Genomic DNA, 16,770 nt, shown 5'->3' on the forward strand with positions numbered 1-16,770 from the left:
TGTATAAATTATAGTCTCCCACACATAATACTCTTTCATGTCCAAATAGATTCGCTTCCTCCACCATCAGGGCAGTGGGAGCTCATGTACCATGAGGGGTTGAATAGACCTAAAAAAATCGGTTGGGATGGAAAAAAATAGATAGAGATCTTTCTCAGATCAGGATAGGCTTGTATTTGCTATCCTCGGGTTTAAGAAGCCTAGTTAGTTAGTTGGTTGTTTCCCCCTGCACCATTTCAATTTTTGAATAATCACTTGTTAGTTATGAACACACCGTTGACATCTTGTCTGATTATTTATGTGTTTGGGTTGAGGCTCCGTATTTGCTCGCAACATTTATTTTCTTCTTTTTCTTGTTATATGATTTTTACATTAGAAACAACAGATTTCCATTAACAGTATTTCATGTTATGGAAACATTTAAGTCTATACGCCATCGGGGGTGGGATTGCAACCTACGTCATCCGACAAAAATCAGGATCGGTATTGTAACATTTAATTGCTCAGGTCATTTTTAAATATATACAGCTATAGGTAAATATTGTAACTTGAGCCCTCAGAGTCGTAGACCAGCAAAAGTACACCTCTGTTAATCGCCTCGTGTGGGGAAGAGAGACAATTGTAGTTGTTGGTGTAATACACTTCGAAGCAGACGTGCCCCACTTTTTCAATTTCATCAAAACAACCATTATTCATCCTCATCGTTGCCATTAGCCAAAATAGCCTCGCGTTACAATTTTCGTAGTAATCTCCGTTCGCCCCTTGATTTTAAATTGTATTCTCGGGGCCATGCACACATTTCCTAACATTGTTGATTTGTTGTCGATGAGTTGTGCAGGTACAGCTGTGAAGTTGTTAATAAGACCCAACACAGACAAGTTCAAGAAACAAGACATTTTTTAAAAAAAATCTCCTGCGCATAACATAGACCACCTATAGCGATGATATAATATAGATCGATTTTAACAAATATAATTCAAAATTATGTAGTGAGATTTTGGTTTAGTATTTAATCACAACAGCAAAACAAACTTCACAACTAAAGTTAACTATATTTTGCATACATGCAGAAACATAAATTTACGCCCCCGAGGTGGTTGTTGGAAGACTATATACAATAAAACACACCGCCCCATTCTTTACAATAATAAAAATATTGAATAAGTAAGCAGTAGAGTAAAATCCTTTGTTTCATTTTGATGTGAACAAAAATTATAGTTGATCTGAACCCCCCCCTTGTCCAAATAAAAAATAAGCTCCGGTCCCATCTGGAGACTGCAAAACTAATATGTATGTCTATTCAGAAAAACCCAAAAGTTTTAACATCCATGCACATTACCGTACTGTGGCTGTTGCGCCCCACACCCATGTATAATATTTTATTTCTCTTGTTGGCTGAACGCGAAGATGCTCGAGACTGCTTTCAAAAATTATTTTCGGCCTCGCTTCACGATACAGTCGTATGCATGTAAAACTAGTATATCACACGCAGGCAGAGGGGCAAAAAATAACATTTCTCTCTTTCCCTCGCTTTTGCCCATCTTCCAGTGTTCGTCTAGATAGCATGACTAGCAAAAATATTGAAATCGAAATAAGAATTATCCGTTATGGTCTCCCTCCCTTCTTTGCATGCATGTTGCGCTGACATGTAAATAAGCGCTATGCTTTAATAAAAAAAACAACCATTGTACAACTGTATAGGTCCTCGTCCATCTCATGCCAGGGACTGGGTATATCTTGTGTACAGTTTATAGTGGCATCATATTCCTTCACCAGATATCAAACTCGAGAGACTTGCAAGACAGCTCAGGTTATAACTTACTACGAGGTCTGTTTTTTTAAAAAAATAATAATCGTCAGTCCATATGACAATGCTTGCTGTTTAACTAACAGTATTCGAATCTCTGAGGGGCCGGGGCATTCCACATTTACCTTTGCTAGAAAACGCAGTGCAATAAATATTCTTTTTAAGTTATGCAATAATTTTGACATTATATTCATGTCCATTCCCCAAGACTAGATTTATATACACAACCAACTCGCTCTTGCAATATATTATCTGATGCGACATTGTGAAAAATTCTCGTATGTTCGCGAAACAGGAAATACACGTCATAGCTTCCGTGAATCAAAAGCAAGGTTACTGGGGGCACGCAAAATACCGTAAGAAAAATTATATATTCCAAATGCAGGCATCATCATTTTTCTCTTGCACAAATAGAATAATCGGGCTGAATTTCCAGTCTAAAACCACCATGTTCTGGCAGCAAGTATCAAAAACCTGTGGTAATTTTATTATATGATAGGAGGTGAGTAAAATAGTTGTTGCAAGTTACCTTTTAAACCCAGTACGTGTGTAGGAAAAACTGCGTATAAGCTGTATCACACTCTCTCTGTCTGTGTGTCAGGTGGTCGTGTCGTTCGCTAGTTGTATGTCACAGCTTAACCCGTACTAGGTAATATTTTTACATGAGGTAAGTTGGCATACTCTGGTAGGGTATATGTTTCAAGCCTCTAGCTGTAGAGCCTATTTGCAAAAAAATAAGTTTGGTAACACAACTCGTCGAAAACAGCTCAAACAGTGTTGCTAGCTGTAGGTTAATTTTCCCCCGTTATACAATTGCAAGAGGTGAGTTGCTTATACCCTATCTGGAAGGCTTGGTGTGTGTGTGTCCATGGCTTATGTCGTAGGTTAATAAAATTTGCAATAGATCTTGTGTGTGTTGGCAACCGTCAGCCCTTACATGTGATATAGCAGCCTTACTTATTGTAAGACATAGTGTGTATGTATAAGTAGGGGAGGTTAGTTTAGTTCACGATAGATCGACCTGTCACGCTATGACCAATTTCTGCTTTTGAGTCACCTGTAAGGCTATATGTGGGTAGGTGAGGGAGCTTAGTTTAATTCACGATAGATCACATTTTAAATTTGCTCACTCTCTCTGTGTCTGTGTGTCAGGTGGTCGTGTCGATCGCTAGTTGTATGTCACAGATTAACCTAGGTAATATTAACTGTACTTCAAAAAATAAAATTGTGTGTATCTCATGTCGAACTAGAAACAAACAAATCAAACATTAAGCATGCATGCAGATTAATTAAGCTGTAAATTTAAAATTTGGCCTCCCCCAAATCGCATTTCATACATACATACATGTGGAGGACCCGTGGCCCACCTCCCAAGAGGTTTGGTTAGCATGCAATAGATCAGTATGCTAGAAAATACAGAAAAAAAAAAAAAAAAAAAGAAGCATTAACACTGCACCGCCGGTTAGCGTCATTAATTCTTCTTCTTCATTTTACTGCATACTTATCATCTCTTAGAAGGCTACGCTGTCAACTCCTATTTGTAGGTTAGCCTCGCATCTGAAATATCATATGGCAATTTTTTTTAAAAAACAAAAAATTTGTGAAGCAACTAGTCAGTATTGCCAACTCCTATTTGTAGGTTAGCTTTGCCTGTAAAATATCGTATGGTGAAATTTTCTTGGGGTGATTACCACTATTGGTAGCAAAACCTAATTTCAACTACAGAAGAATTTATGATGAGAATCTGGCACTCTTCAACAAGAAAAAAAACTAAGATCAAGTTTGATAAGCCTATTTATGTAGGAGTTGTAATATTAGAATTGGCCAAATTACATATGCTGGTGCTTTATTACGATGTCCTTAAGCTTTTTTATGGTGATCGTGTAAAACTAGAGTGCCACACACGTAAATTTGCCGTTGCGTAGAAACGAATTTTCGTTTCGTCTCCCTCTCTCTTAGCATCATGTGTTCTACCCTGCTCGAAAACCTTCGCTATTGTTGCCACATTGTCATTCCATTCCTGGACACACTCGCGCAAACATCATTGAAAACAATTGAATAGCGCTCCAGCTCGCGGTTCCCACCGTTCGGTAGGGACGCTAATGTGGCAATATAGCACGGCGTAGTGCTTGCTTCTTTTATGCAGTGCATGTTCATTGGCTAGCTAGTAACTAGTGTTGCCAACTGTAATAATGAAGCACTATTTCTGTCACGGAAGGGGAAAAGGCAGGTAAAGTGGCGGTGAGTTTTGTTGGATTGGAAGCACCATATTTTTATTTTATACTAAGTATTTGACCGGTTTGACGTTGTGTGCGTGTATTGCGTGTGTGTATGTAAAAGTGTGTGTTTGCTAATGAACGTTAAATTCCATAATGCCTCCAGTTCTGTCGAAGTTGAAATCAAAAACCTTGCATAGCCAAGCTCGGGAAATTCTAAGCAACGTGCACGAGTTCATGAAGGAGGAAGCCAGTCATGGTGTTAGCATCCCAATAAAGCATTTTGGCAAGAGAGCAGCGAACAGCAGCAACAAATTGTTCATATTTCATAATTTTGGAATTATTCAAAATAAATAAATTATGTGGCTCCAACATCATTTCAACTCTGGCTCCGGCACGTGTTCTTCTAGAAATTGCATAGAGGAGGCTGTCATTTTTGCTGCTTAATGCGATACATATTGTTTTCTGTGTTAAAATTGCCATGCTTTGATGGGTGACCAAGTTCATAGCAGGGCCGGCGGAAGGGGAGGGCGAACCGTCCCATCGCCCAGAGCGGCAAAATTTGAAGAGAAGAAAAAAAATAAGCCTATTGAAAACTGTGATCGAGCGAGATATTCTTTTGCGCTGAATAGTATTGAAATAGCATAAGAAGTCTCATTATTTATTTTATATTTTGATGTTTTAGTTAGGAATATATTGATTTTCAATTTTCCGTTGCTGCGTAATGACCGGGGGGGGGGGGGGGGTTCGAAATAGAGCGGCATCTGAAGCCACCTCCCAGGGAGGCAAAATGACTAGCGCCGGCCCTGGTTCATAACAAAAGAAAAAGCTGCGCAGCTTATCGTCTAGTGGCAGTATATGTACTTGTTATTGTTGTGGAAGCCGGCATCCTTTGTAAATGTACAACAAAGGCAACCGATTGTCGCCGATCTCAGAGAGGAAATAATAATACTGCTTCAGGAGGAGTGTTATGGTGCAATTGTAGCGGTTTAACACGTTGGCATGTTATTATCTGCCGTTGCAGTTCCATACCAGTGTATACGGGTTTTGGGAGTGAAAAGTTAGAACGCCACCAGCGCATTAATGCAATGAAAAATAATATATATTTTTTTTTATTTTGTTTGAAATCACTCAAATAAGGAATCGTATGAAGAAGTCTTCTTTGCAGCATTTTTGGTAATTTTACTTATGTGTTAGTTCATATTTTGCGAATTTTTAGTCCATATGTATGTAGCTACATACAAAGCCACTTGTTAGTACATATTAATCCTAGTCCTGGTATAATGCATGACGTTTAAAACTCAACGTTAGATAGACCTGAATTCTCTAATTTTATTGTTGTACGTAACAGCTGTGCATCGGCGCACTGCAGCGATTTTTCTATCTGCTCCATTAGCAACACTGCTTCTTTAGTTGTTTCGCGCATTGCACGGCAGAATTATCTGCGCTGGACTCTAATATACATGGACATAGATAGCTTTATCCTTGATATTCAGACAGATGATGTTTATAAAAATATAGCACAGCCTGCATTGCTTGAATATTTCGATACCAGCGAATTGCCTGGCATCTGAATATTCAACCACATGGTAAAATCTGACATGAAAACAGATAATACGCTTAAGTCTTATTTATATATATAATTTTCACGGCGGCGTACAATATTGTCAACAGTATCATATTTGAGCAGGTCGCTTGTCACCTAAACACTACAGCTCACAGGTTGGTAAAATCTGACATAAAAGCAGATAATACGCTTAAGTCTTATTTATATGTAATTTTCACGGACGTACAATATTGTCAACAGTATCATATTTGAGCAGGTCGCTTGTCACCTAAACACTACAGCTCACAGGTTGACAAAATCTGACATAAAAACAGATAATACGCTTAAGTCTTATTTATATGTAATTTTCACAAGCGTACAATATTGTCAACAGTATCATATTTGAGCAGGTCGCTTGTCACCTAAACACTACAGTTTACAGGTTGGCAAAATCTGGCATGAAAACAGATAATACGCTTAAGTCTTATTTATATATAATTTTCACGAGCGTACAATATTGTCAAGAGCGTCAGTTTCCGTAGAGCTCTCTTTTCCATCTTCCCTCTATACAGTGAAGCTGTAGAAGACACAATTAGCTAACCTAGCATACAACATACTTTCCTAATTAATATAGATATTGTCACATATTCCTCTTATTTTATACTGTTGTAAATAGAAAAAATTATGTACGGTAAATGTTTTGTACATTATAGGGAAAAAATGCAAAATATCCCCCCAACTTTAATTCGATCCACCTCTGAATCGAATTTTTACATATTCTCACGCCGGCACATATGTTCTATTTTGCTTCTTTTACTTGCCCTTGCTTAATTAACTCTCGCTAATTAGCATTTTTTTGGAAGAAGTCAACTAGAACAACATATGGCGGTATGAGAAATATGCAAATCAAGAAATATTTTAGCAATATAAGGGCCCTAGCAATTAGCTTCGCCAACTAAGAGTACTCTTTTAAACATCTTCAGCTAGATCGTATTACTACGTGAGGACGTTTAAAATGTTTGGGTGTTGAAAAAGTTTGACCCTACTTTTTATTTCTATTGTTTGCTAATAGATGGCGCTGATAGTACCTCCTCTCTCTCTCTCCCCTCTTCTCCTCTACCCCCCTCTTTCCCCTCCTCCTGTGGGTAGGCAACACCAACAAGCATCAAATAATAATTTCGAGCCTCAAATAATAATTCGAGCCTCGTCAGTGTTGCCAATTCCTATTTGTAAATCTTTACTTTTTTTTTGGTTGGGCACCACGCACTTCTGGCGGGGTTATGGGGGCCAGGAATCCTAAAAAACAACAATTATTATTATTTTGTTTGTTTGTTTGTGTTATAATATAAGTGTGTGTGTGCGCGCGCGCGCGCGTGCGTGTGTGCGTGGCACATCGTTTCCCCGAGAGAGGTTTACAAAAATCACGATATACGGAGTTGGAAAATTACGATATGGCGCATTCGCTTATTACTGTTGCCAGCCATAAATCTCTCTCTCTCTCTCTTCATCTTACAGCAACGTTGGCATCTCTATTTTTTTAGTTGGAAGTAAATTGCCAACACACTCTAGTTAATAATAATACTACATATTATACACACACACGCACGCGCGCACGCTTGTGTTGCCATCCACCCACCTCTCTCTCTTTTACGGCAGTACCAACTCTCCTTGTTTAGTATATGTAGGTTGGCAAAAATTGTTTTATGCACTGTAAACCAAACCTCAAGCAAAATTGGCAGCTCCTTGCTTGAGGCTAGGTTAGACCAAGAAAAGCTGTAGGTAGGCTATCGGTTGTTTAACTCTTCCCTCTCTTTCTCTCCTCTCTTTTTTTTGTAAAAAAGCTATGGCAAAAACAGTAGGTTTGCAACCTTGCTTTATGCACTGTAAACCAAGCCTCAAGCAAAATTGCCAGCCCCTTGCTTTAGGTGGTTAGACCCGAAAAAAAAACCTTGGTGATTTTTTTCAAGTAAGATGTTGGCAATACTGCGAGAAAATAAGACTTATGCCTTACAAAAACAAACCATTAAGAAGCCTCAAGCAAGATTGCCAGCTCCTTGCTTTAGGTGGTTAGACTAAAAAAAAACCTTGGTGATTTTTTCGAGTAAGAAGTTGGCAACACTGCAAGAAAATGAGGCTCATGCCTTACAAGAAAAATCCATTAAGGCGAGCCTCATTTTCTGGCGCGGCTCCCGCCCACTACCACTACTCACATCACACCTGGAGGCGAATAATACTGTGCCATGAAAATGGCGATGTGCACACAGATCCTCTGGAGTAAATGGTGGTCATTAGTCTGATTTAATGGTATACCATCCTCTCATCATACGCATGCTGTTAAAATAACATTTTGCAGGTTTCTCTACAATTCAAAAGGGAGGTAATGGGACTTTTGGTACACCCTGTAGATCTAGCAATTTCCCTGTTGTGATAAAATATCAGGTAATGTTATGTTTTCCTTCCTACCATGAACTCTACAGGCGTGCCTATTTATTACTAAGGCCAAATTTCATGGCAAGATTATTTTTTTTGACACTATCAACTGTTAGTTTAGTTTAGTTTATTTGCGTCCAAGGACTACCGGTGTGTACAAATTACAGTACATGGTAATATAGGACATGTCAATACTTACATTACAATACAGGTACATTAATAGATTTTACAAATACAAAATATATAGCCAAAAATTGTAAAAAATTGGGTCTTACTCTGCTATTATATCAAAATCACAAAAAAATATAACATGAGAAGATATACTAATTACCCACTTTCATTTGACATTTAATTTTACAAGAATAATATGTGATTATACTACATTATGTACATTTGTCTTATGTAAAAGCTGCTTCCATGTATTCAGCTATAGAATAAAAAACATGCTTCAGAAGCATTGATTTTATCTTGTGCTTGAATATCATCAAGTTTGGTTCTTTTTATCTTTGAGATAAGTTATAAATATCTTCCCAATTTTCGCTGTTTAGTTTTCCAATAAACATGAGTATAGAACCTTCATCATATTTACGTTTCTGCATTTTTAGTGGCTTTCTATGATATTCAGTAGCTTCTCTTTTACATGTGAGACATAAAAATTGTGCTTCATGGTCAGAGAAGTGGACTGATATGTTTTCACATTGAAACTCTTTTGAGTGTACACTTATTAACATGTGGTCTATGAGGGAGAGTGTCTCTTTCGTTATGCGCGTGGGTGTAGTTATAATTTGCTTTAGGCCAAAAGTGTTTATTGTGGCTTCAAAGTGCAGTTTCCGTCCTGTATTTTTTAGAAAATCAAGGTTTAGGTCCCCGCATACCAAAATTTCACATGTATAACTTTTTAATTCATCTAACAATACTGACAGATTTTTTATGAATATTGTATAGTCTGCATCAGGCGTTCTGTAGCAACATACTATTATTAAATTGTATTGTGCAAGACGTACAACACTAACTTCAAAATGTTTTTCTATAGGTCTCACAGTTTTGGGGACAATTTGTTTGGCAATTATATTATTTTTTGTAAATATGCCTGTTACCCCTCGTTTTATTAGAGACCTTGATGAGAAACTAGCTAGGTGGAAATTTGGAATTTTGAAGGTAAGTAATTTCATCTTTGGACAGCCAGTGCTCAGTAACACACAGTACATGTGCATCTAAACATTCATCGGTTAGGAGCATTTCTAAATCTAACACTTTGCCTGTAATACCTTGAATGTTTAGATGCACAATATTGCATTGATTAAAATTTCGGTAACCACCAAACGTCTCTAATTCCCTTATTTTCGTATTTTTCACATTGATACTTACATATTCTGCATTCGTAAGGATTCTTCTATTTCGAGTTTCGTTTTTTGCAGGCAAATAATCTCAATTTTCGAAATATGGAGTATTTTTATTTACTTCGCTTTTGCTTGCGTTACACGCGATATGGCGGAGAAATCTTGACTAGCGTAGTCCATGATCAGTGGTTATGCAGTGTTGCGACCTTCTTCATAGCAAAATATCTAGGTACTAGTGTGGAGAATACGTAAGTATGAATGTGGAAAATACGAAAATAAGGGAATTAGAGACGTTTGGTGGTTACTGAAATTTTAATGATATGGATAACAACATAGGCCTTTAGCCTAAAAATAAACTTCAGTCTGCTGACGTCAGAACGCAAGGTAGCAAGTGTTGTGCGATAAGTGATTGAAATAAATCAAAGCAACTGAAACCATTGGCGCGTGGATAGGTTAGTAGGGCCACGCAAAGGTTTCAATAGTGAAAAAGATAGCCCCACGAACCATTGGCGCTAGCCCCACGAACCATTGGCGCGTGGATAGGTTAGTAGGGCCACGCAAAGGTTTCAATAGTGAAAAGGATAGCCCCACGAACCATTGGCGCGTGGATAGGTTAGTAGGGCCACGCAAAGGTTTCAATAGTGAAAAAGATAGCCCCACGAACCATTGGCGCGTGGATAGGTTAGTAGGGCCACGCAAAGGTTTCAATAGTTAAAAATTGGTTTCGAAAAAATATTCGTAGCCCCACACACCATTCTCGGATAGCCCCACGAACCATTGGCGCTAGCCCCACGAACGATTCACAGATAGCCCCACGAACCATTCACGGATAGCCCCACGAACCATTCATAAATAGCCCCACAAACCATTCACGGATAGCCCCACGAACCATTCATGGATAGCCCCACGAACCATTCACGGATAGCCCCATGAACCATTCACAGATAGCCCCACGAACCATTCACGGATAGCCCCACGAACCATACATAAATAGCGCACGAACCATTCATAAATAGCCTTAGAGATACTGGGCGAAAGGGGGGGTTATCACCCCCATCAACCTCACATTGAGCACGCCACTGATCCTGTGCACGTCATGTTGTCGCAAGTTCGTAATCAGAAATGATGAACAGTAACTCACGTTTATTTACGTTCTAGAACTGTTACACAGTTACAAAACCGCGCATTTGGAAACACTGACCGGTTGTTACGTCATGAAACGCTCGCAAATATTTGGTTCACGTAGTAGACGGACATCAAGGGAACAGCTTTCATGCATCGGAGCGACATTAATGTCGAAAATTACATGATTTATCGGCAAAAAAATTTCAACGAGTTGAAAGCAAACTTCCAAGACCTTCCTAAAGTATAAATAAACCCATTTCGGTAAGTACTTTCTCCTGTAAAATTGAAGAAATACGTTTTGGGGATACGAAAATTTTACCTTGCATTGTATAACTCTCTTTATCATTTGAGAGAAACTATTGGGTGTAAGACCTTGTTCCTTAGGTTTAACATTTACAATATTTGTTGCATTTTTTCATTTTACAATAAAAAATCATCTTTAAATTACGTCTGTGAAGTTCTCCACATTTTCCTCAGCCACAAATACAAGCCACGCCCACGCCGCGCCCCTTACGGCAGGGTTGCAATCCCAGAAACCAGACCTTCTCAGGCAATATGTAAATGAACATTTCGGATAGTAGTAAATCATGAAAGTTTAATTTCATGATTGAAATATATACATCCTTATAATATCGGATGTTCGTGCAGATGGTTCTTTTTGTTTTACATTAACTCTTTTATCATTTTCCACTTCCTTGTCTTTTTCATCTTTTCTCACTTCACTGTAATCTTCATTTTCTTCACTACCATTTTTATCACTTACCATTTGACTGCATTTTTCACCATTCATCACAAGACAGACTTTTCCGATTAGTCGATTTTAGTCATCTTTCCGAGTTTTCATGGCAAGATAGAAAAAAATCTTATCGATGGAAACAACAGAAGATGTGCTTAACTCTGCTTCATAATATTAATATTGCTGATTCGGTTGCAAATCTATAAATTTTGAGTAACTTACCATTCCATTCTCTGAAATTCATTAACTGCACACACGTACACGCGGTAGTGGGTCAGGTCCATCGGTTAATTGTACACAAATCTTCATGAAGACGATTGATGCTACAGGCACATTTCACATATTTGGCATTTTCCACACCTTTGATGAAGCATTTATGTCAATACAATACAAATTGAATTGAAATCGAACTCTTCCCGTAGTCAACCACGGCGCCATTTCTCTTTTCTGTCCAGCTCGCTCCAGTGTTGCCACCACAGGTGGGAATTTCAACCAACCAAAGGGGGGGGGGGATTTCCTTTCTTGTCCAAATTTTCCCCTTCGCCTTTCGTTGCACAGACAAGAAATGGATTACGTTCGCTTGCATGTATTGTTTTTTTACAAATGTTTAAAACATTTAAAACAATGTGTTTTAGACATGCTTTTTTTATTTTGGCCGAGTCTGCTGCCATGCGCGTATTTCTATTTCTTTTTCGAGGAAAAATTTCAAACCCACGCAATTCATTTTTCTTTGTGGCCATAGATTGTGAGGGAAGAATGGCAAGAGGTAAAAAAATGTATTGAAGTTTAGAAATTTTCTAAATAGTTTCCAAATGTTGATTCAATCTGCCTATTAATTAGAAAATATTTTGAAATAATAATCCATAAGTGACTATTTTGTTCTGTTATCCTAATGTGGCAAATGACAATGATAAAAATTATTATTTTATGTGACGTCATATTCAATATGGCGGCACAGTGCTGTTTAATAGAATTGTAATGAATGAATCAGTGTGTTTTACATGTGACAGTCACTTCTATGTAGTGTAATTACTTCTCTCGTAAGGAGAAAAGAGGTATTTCTTTACGTACTAGTTATTATATTCTTCTAGTATAATGTTTATTTAGATATTTTCGTATATTCGTCACAAATATAGGCTTGCTTCCAAGAATAGCGTTAACTGCGTGGAATATTAAAACATATTTGGTCGTGACCTTAACTGGTACACGTTTGATTTTGAGTGATAGAGAAAATGTTTGCCTGCTCAAGATATATGAAGGTTTACATATCAGTGAGGAAGTATATTTTGACGAATACAAAACAAAGCGAGTGTTGACTTGTGTTTTTTGAGGGTAATGGTGTCTGTGGTTAGTGCGCAGAAAAAATCAACTAGCAAAGAATCTTTACATTTACTCAGTAAATTATGAAGCGATCAACTGCATAGCGTTAAAAATAAGCAACAACACAAATTGCTGTTAATAAAGTGACATCAAGCAATTTGTAAATCCATAGTTAATAGAAGAACCCACTTCATATAAATCAACTGAAGATTACATTTTAATATGACCGTGAAACTCGTTTAAATTTTTTTAAACCAAGTAAGTCAAAATGCCTCTAGAATCTTACACCAAATTGAAAGAAATCAATGGTGCGTAGTTACTGTCGTTAAACATTGTTATTATTTTGGTTATGTTTATCACGAAACATTTAGAAATTTAGAAAATTCATTGTTCTGTGTTGTGTTGCTTTGAAGAGCTAAAGTACTTATCCCCACATATATTATAGAGCAAGCTACAAATTCAAACAGTGTTAAACGTGATATAGTGGAACTACAGGCAAACGAGCCTATGCAGACCTGCGACTTCTGTGCATCTTACTTTTGCTGGAGGGGAGGAGCAGAGAAGCATGCTTCCTTATGGCCCAAGTTGAGCTGCTGGAGGGGAAGGTGCATGGAGACTTTTGGCCGAAGGTTCTTTTCCTTGTGATCACTTTACAGAAGAACTAAGATTGTATTGCTCATTAGCAACATAGCCTGTTTCTTGTAAATGTTTGGTACTGACAGCAATTAGTAACTCTTGAGTTTCATCTCTCTGTATTGTTGACAATTCTATGTAACACCTAGCTGTAATATAAATTTCCACTAGCTATAATGTAGAATGCATCTATTTCACAAGGTGGCGAGAATAGCAGAAAGAGCCATTTTCATTGCATACCTGTGAATTACTATTATTTTAAGAAAACAGTTAAACTAATCTTAATAAGAAGTACAAAGTAATGTAAAACCCATCTCTTATCAGCAGCACCCCCAGGATTAATCATCTGGGGGTGCTGAGGGGTTGCAATGTTGAAAATAAAGCATGAAATATGCATGCACGTTTTAGCAAAGGTGCAACCATGCCTATAAAATTAATAATAATGGGATTATTATTAGTAGTAGTATCAAAGTTATTATCACCCAGAAAGGGAGATAGATGTCTGTGCTAAAGCATTTTGGGCAAGAATTGACAATCCCGGATATTTCAGTAATTTCTATGCTACTGCTTATACTGACGGAATAATTAGTTGCGATGACTTATCTGAGGTTAACATTTTGGGGTGAGGTGTAGAAATTGTTCATGAATGTGTAGAAGTTGTAAAATAAGATTTTCTATTCTCACAATGATTCTCCATATACAAGTATGGGAACCATATTTGTTGATATGAACAATTGACGTTCGTAATTAGTTACGCTGTCTACAGCATTACCACACTTGATTTCATACTTGGGGAGCATGGATCGTGTAAAAATGGCAGAAGAAAACAGTAAAAAAGTTGTTAGTGTTGTACAGATTGTTAGGTGGAGTGTGCAGGAGGATGGCCATGGGCTAATCAACAACTTATGGGTTTGGGTATTTTGCCCAAAAGATGACAGTGACAATCACGATGTAGATTGTCACAGTGACAATCACATGTGGAATGTGGACTGATTTGATTACAGTTAAACTTGGCAACAATGCATCAATGTAAAATTGTAGGATACAAAAATGGCGTGTTTGATGAAGAACTTTTTCCATTAAAGTGCTACGAAAATAAGATTTTTTTATCTGTTCATTATTGCAATTAGCGCAAAACCATTCACGGATAACTCAACTGACCATTCTTGTTAAGGTTAGGTTAGGTTAAGCAAACATAGTTAAAATTTGGGGTTGTAAAACCATGCATGGGTGTCCCCACAAACCATTCAAGGTTAGGTCAGGTTAGGCAAGCATAGTTTAAATTTGGAGTCGTAGTAATGTCATGAATATATATTTCGTTCCTTAAGTATTCAAAACTCAAAATCTTGCGATAAATGTTGAGCAATCGTTCATTGTCTGTAACAATCACGGACTCCCTTATTTTGCAATTTCTACACGTGACCCCCAAATTTTAACTTCAAATTCGTGATTAGGAGGCCTCAATTAGTGAGTATACGAAATATTACAAAAATCTGGGAGGGATCCAGTATTGAAAATTTGCTCCAGCATTTTTTTACCTTAGCATGGTTCTTACCAGATGAAAACACGGCTTTTTGATTTTAAACTTTATCACACTAAACATAATACAGAACGCTGCTTAGAATCTGAATTACACTTGTTTAATAAATCATTGATAAGTTCATTTTTCCATGTAATTGGAGACGCGTGCGTAACATGTTTCACAGACGAGCTCTCACATGAACAAGTTCAAGTCTGGTCGCTTTTGCGCATGCTCCACAGAATGCTTTCATTCCCGAACAAACTGTTTTACACATATCCAACATAGAGCAACGTAAAAAATAAGAAATATATATGCAACTTGTTAACACTAAATTATGTTATGTATTCGTAGCCTATTCAAAGTTTCTTCAGCCTCCCCAATCGTGCAGTGGGAGCGTCGTCACCTTGTAATCAAGGGGTTCCGGGTTCGGTACCCAGTGGAGGTACATAGTGGTTCAGATTCCACTTTAAACTGTAGATTAGTCTTACTGTGCATAAAGTGGACTTAAAACACTAAATCAACCAACCAACCAATCAAAGTTTCATTAATACATATATATGACATCTTATTTAAATGGATTTCATATTCAATTCATCCACCTCATAAGTAACAAACTGCGAAAATGATATAAAGCTCTCACATGTGCACACTCCTTTTCACCCAAACAATTGTTAATGCATTTAAAACCAAACTGCTTAGCAGTAACAGTCTGCCGTGCATAGGTGGTCTTCTCTCTCTCTGGTAATTTATAATACATTACAGAAAAGAGTAATATTGCTCGCAAGAAAATTTTTGGATTCAAGTTAGTGCAAGCTGAAAACAGTATTAATTTAATAAGGTGCCACATTCTATCTTTTATAATGTTATACTTTAGATTGTATGCCGCCTCCTAGCTACGGCTCTGAACTTTTACAAAATGTATTTTTATTTGCATAAAATTTGAAATCTAGGATGGCAATTGCCTCTCTGTGCCCCCCTTTCCTCGCAGGTCCCCTTGCCCATCTGGAAGAAAAAGTAAAGCAATGCATAAAAACTATTTCCATCTTGAGTACCATTTTATCCTGCTACTCTTAGATTTTCCTAGTCTAGCTTTTTTTTTTTTAATCTTTTAATTAAAATTAAATTGAAATTAAAGAGAGGGGTTCATATTATTACATAAGATAAATTAAATTATAATTAGAAACAATATCACGAAAATTTCCCATCTTCCGTCTGCCGCACTATCCTCATCAACGAACTGTAACATTTCTTCCCGAAATTTGAGCTCCTCAACAAAGTCTGAAATGATACTTTACTAAATATGTCACGTGGAACATCTAGAATGTACTAACAGGTAAACTACCAGTCACTAGAGTACAAACTTGCGCTAAATAATTTTTCAAGCAGGATTTGATGATTTTTTTTGTTCCAGTCCGACTTTGAGAAAAGAGGAACAACAAGTAGGCGGACAATAAAACTATTTAACAACAATGCTAAAAAATGAACTCTCTGAGCTGTAGGCTTATATCGAAAAACACAAGCAGACCATATAAAACAAAAGAAGAAACAATTCTTAACAACAATACTGACGAAAGAAAAGACAATGGCCTCTGGTCTTTATAGAGACTGCGGGCAGTGCAGGAAAATAAATGCCCCACAAAGTGACAAGTTGTAGAACTTTATAAAAGTAAATAAAAAAATCTGGCTCGGCTTAGAAAATTTTTCTGCTTGAATATGGTTCACATAGCTTTTAATTTTTCAGGCATTAAGGTTAGGTCAGTTAAAACAGAAAAGTCTGAATTTTCTTACCCATAAGATTGTCAGACATTCATCTGCATCACTACATGGAGAGTTCATAATTCAGCTGTGGTTTTGGGTGACCCTTTAGACATATGCTTCAGAATGTTTAATGTAGGAAAACTGTGCAGCAGGAGTGAAGATGTGTGATCTAAAACAATCTCATGGGAGCATAGGTACTATAGGATCCAGGTGGTGCTTCTGTGTATTTCCAAATTGTACCTCTCAGTTTTACAATGTGAAGTACATGTTAATTTGTCCATATCTTTTTTCAGTTGTAACGGTCGGATTGACCATTACTGGTTTTGGTATATTGTAA

The 16,770-nt window shown here is 37.3% G+C and overlaps 1 protein-coding gene and 1 long non-coding RNA gene across 3 annotated transcripts in view; one reads left to right on the plus strand and one right to left on the minus strand.

Moving 5' to 3' along the window:
* The window catches only part of LOC146001174 (uncharacterized), a 52,205-nt gene extending 40,567 nt beyond the window's left edge, over positions 1 to 11,638 (minus strand). Inside the window, exon 1 of the long non-coding RNA XR_014443540.1 lies at positions 11,423 to 11,638. This is a non-coding gene — a long non-coding RNA (uncharacterized LOC146001174). The remainder of the gene's footprint in view (positions 1 to 11,422) is intronic.
* A 493-nt stretch (positions 11,639 to 12,131) lies between these two features.
* Positions 12,132 to 16,770, plus strand: part of LOC146001491 (uncharacterized) — a 28,214-nt gene continuing 23,575 nt past the window's right edge. For both annotated transcript variants that reach the window (XM_083138869.1, XM_083138870.1), the window contains exon 1: positions 12,132 to 12,255. The gene's annotated coding sequence lies outside the window, so the exon portion shown is untranslated. The remainder of the gene's footprint in view (positions 12,256 to 16,770) is intronic.

Source organism: Lepisma saccharinum, chromosome 17, assembly GCF_977018435.1.
Source record: "Lepisma saccharinum chromosome 17, izLepSacc3.1, whole genome shotgun sequence".
NCBI classification, from domain to species: Eukaryota; Metazoa; Arthropoda; class Insecta; order Zygentoma; family Lepismatidae; genus Lepisma; species Lepisma saccharinum.